General features: G+C 44.3%; 1 pseudogene across 1 annotated transcript; it reads left to right on the top strand.

The window, feature by feature from the left end:
- Nucleotides 1-3,019: 3,019 nt before the first annotated feature.
- LOC308430281 (sorcin-like) lies at nucleotides 3,020-3,612 on the top strand (annotated as a pseudogene). Its single transcript has one exon. The product of its transcript is annotated as a sorcin-like (transcript).

Raw genomic sequence — 3,612 nt, forward strand, 5'->3', positions numbered from 1 at the left:
TCAAATCCACACCTCCACGGCGGCACACTTCCTCCAGTAAGGCCATACCTCCTAATAATGCCACTTCCCATGGGCCACGCATGGACCACTTGTGGCCCATGTATCTGCATTAGAATGCTTGTGGTCTTCAGTGATCTCTGTAAATTTAATAGTTATTTTATTAAATTAATGACTCTGGTGAACTGCTATTTCACTGCTGTGAAGTGGCCCTCGTGATCTCTAATACTCTCTGCTCTAACGGTCTCACTTCTAATTACTTTAATTTGCTCTTGGTTAGCTCTGAGGACCCGATTACTTCATACCCAGCTTTCAGTCTTTTCGTCTTTAGACGTAAGCTCTGTGTAGCTGGTTTTGTCCCGTTGTCTCTTTCTTAGTCATATTTAATTAGTTTCACTTTAACCACAGTGTTGAATCTGGATCCTTTTATTGCTTTTGTGCATGCTTTTCTTTTACCCAGCCGTCAGACTCTTCTCTCGTGCGTTGATTAGTACATGTGTCTACATGGGGAGGTGACCTCATCTGTGTCTCTGTGTGTGTGTGCAAACACTCCTGTTCTCGCAAGTGCACAGGGGCTGGAGTTTGATACAAGATGCTCTTCCTTTATTATTCTTCACTAGACTCTCTCTGGACTGCAAGACTGGGTTCCACCTATGCTGCCTCTCTGAGAACTGGGGTTGTAAGTCTGAGCTTTCTCACTCAGCTTTTACGGTAGATTCTGCAGACCCACACAGGTCTCCATGCTTGCACGGCAAGCACCGTATCACTGAGCCGTCTTCCCTGCCCTCACTTGTCACTTCTGTTGGATCTTGTTCACATTGCTGAGCATCTCCAGCTGTCCACCGACATCTGACTGACGATACATGAGTAGTGGGGCTTTGAATACCTTCATAGGAGACGCTTAAAGCCTAATAGAAACCCACCTTCCTGCGGATTGCATTGGAGGAAGAAATCACGATAGAGGTTTGAAATCTGCAGGCTAGCCCATTCCTTTCTTGGTTCCTCTCTCCTCTTGAGTCTCACAATTGCAGGGCCTTTTCTCCTGCTCCCACTTGTGCCACAACTAAAGCTACACGTCGGGGTCTGCCGCTTTAAAATTCACTGATGACCATTTTATGCTAAATACCTAGTACTTAGGACGCTGACAGACTCAGAAAGAGGACACTGCTGCTTTGACTTGTTAGTAGACATGCCTTCTATTGTTCCTTGACGCTTATCGGAGAACCCGTCTGAAGAGGGTGAGCACTTCCTAGCACCTTTTTCTACCCTAGTTTGGAAGAAGAGCTTCCGTCTCGCCCATCCCTCGGCATTTTAGAAGTTGTCAGTGACGTGCTTGGTGGTCCAGTTCCGGAGTCATCTTTGACATCTTATTTTTATTACGTCATCCAAATGATAGAATTTATTGGCATGAAGTAGTTCGTGGTGTTCTTTTTTTAAATCTGTTCAGTCTTTGCCCTGAGCCTCTTTTTTGTCCTTAATTGGTTTTACTTGGGCTTTATTTCTTGTTTTTCTTGGCCATCCTCTCTGAGGCCTTGTCTATTTTATTGCTTTTTATTTAAAAAAAAAATCAACAGAATCTTTTGTTTTACTATTTCATGAGTTTATCTTTGGTCCATATTTTTCTACTTTCTGAGGTTTTTTTTTTTTTTAACTTTGATTTTTTTTTAAATAAATAACAAGTTCGATTTTTAACTACATTTTATTCCTGTCCACTCTGATGGCTTTTTGATTTCTCATTTTTTATACATTTTTGTTATTTTGTCTGAAGTTAATATAGCTACTGATTTGTGTTTTAATTTCATGTGCATCAGTATTTTGCCTTCGTGCACGTCTGCGGGGTCTTCAGAGACCAGAAGAGAGCATTGCTGATCCTCTAGTTACAGGTGATTGTGGGCTGCCATGTGGGTGCTGGGAACCACCAACCCCATCCTCTGAAAGAGCAGCAAGCACTCCAAGTCATCTCTCCATGCCTTGATGAGAAGATTTCTTGCTAGAATTTTCCTGGTTTTATTTTCTCCAAAAGACATGTTTGATCTCAAATCTTAGTCCTGAGTGGTTCTCATGTCTCGACCTCCCAAGTAGCTGGCCTGCAAGTGTGTCACTGTTCTTTTCAATTTTCCCATCTTTCCATTCTTCTGTGCTGTGACGGTGTATCTCTCTCTCTCTCTCTCTCTCTCTCTCTCTCTCTCTCTCTCTCTCTCTCTCTGTGTGTGTGTGTGTGTGTGTGTACTGCCTACCTTGTTTTGGGAGACGTTTCCCAGTGTCCTGGACTTGCCAGACAGGCAATGCTGACTGGTCCAGAAATCATGTTCGGACCTACCAGTCTTTCCATACTCTCTCAGGAGTTACAGGTGTGGTCGTATGCCTGGCTTTGAACATGGAGCTGGGACTTAAACTTGGGACCTTGTGCTCATGTGGCAAATGCTTTATTGGGTGAATTATCCCCACTGCCCCACATGTTTCTGTTCTCAAGTATAACAAACCTTTGGAAGAAGATACAGGGGTATCTGTCAGGTTATTTTGTTTGTTTGTTTGTTTGTTTTTTGATCCACAGGAACAATCTGTTTTTTCAACTCATGAGCTGGCTTAGCACCAAGTCAAGCCACTTGCCACCAAGCTTGACCCCCAGAACCCCTTTTGTGGAGGAGAGACTAATGTACAGTAGTGACAGAGCTGAGTTGAGACATTTAAGTCCATCAGAACTGCCCTCTCTGTGGTGGGGGCACCATGTATGCTCTGTACAATACACGGGTGTAGGCCTTGTTCCCACTTTTCTTGCACTTCCTGTGTGTGGCTTCTATAAATACCTTATTCATGGGTTTGGTGATGGTAGGGTTATTTTTCCCCTCCTTCTATTAAAAGTGAATCTATGCATGTTTTTTTTTTTTTTTTCCTCTTGTGGGTAGAGATGGTTTGAGTTCACTTAAAAAGACCTAAAAATAACCTTCTTCCAAACCATACAAGACTAAGGACTCTTCGCAGATCAACCTCCATTTTCTTCAAAGTAATAGCATTGGTAAAGATGTATGATCAAGGCAGTCTGCACCGTGGCATATCCCATGGCACTAGTAGAGGGTACTACCCAGGTGGGTATGAAGGGGCTCTGGGAGGCCTGTGTTCCCTGGACATGCGCAGGGTCCCCTGTATGGTTTCACTGCTGCTGTGTCCAGAATGAACAACTTGACACAGATGAACTGCAGAGATGTTCAACAGCCCGGCACTGCGGGAGGGTACGAACCTTCAGACATGGAGGCTTGTTGCCTTATGGTGTCGATGTTGGACAGAGACAGCCTGGCACGGTGGGGTTCAATAAATTCAAAGAGCTCCAGGTTGTGCTGCATAGCTGGAGACCACACAGTCTTTATAGGAGTGGAACAGTAGATCCCGGGAGCTGCAGAAGGTCCTAACCACTGTGGGATTCAGGTTGAGCCACCAAACTGTGGTGGATTCAGTTGCAAAGCGATAGAGCACCAGCGGGAAGATCACCTCTAATGACTACAGTGCCTGCTTCAAGCTGAGGGCTCTTGCAGACAGCTTTCACCACAGGATTCTAGTCAACAAGGAGTTGTGAATTTCTCACATGATGATTTTATCCAGTGTGTTATGACCATCTAA

The sequence above is a fragment of the Micromys minutus genome, assembly GCF_963924665.1.
Source record: "Micromys minutus genome assembly, chromosome: 15".
Taxonomy (NCBI): domain Eukaryota; kingdom Metazoa; phylum Chordata; class Mammalia; order Rodentia; family Muridae; genus Micromys; species Micromys minutus.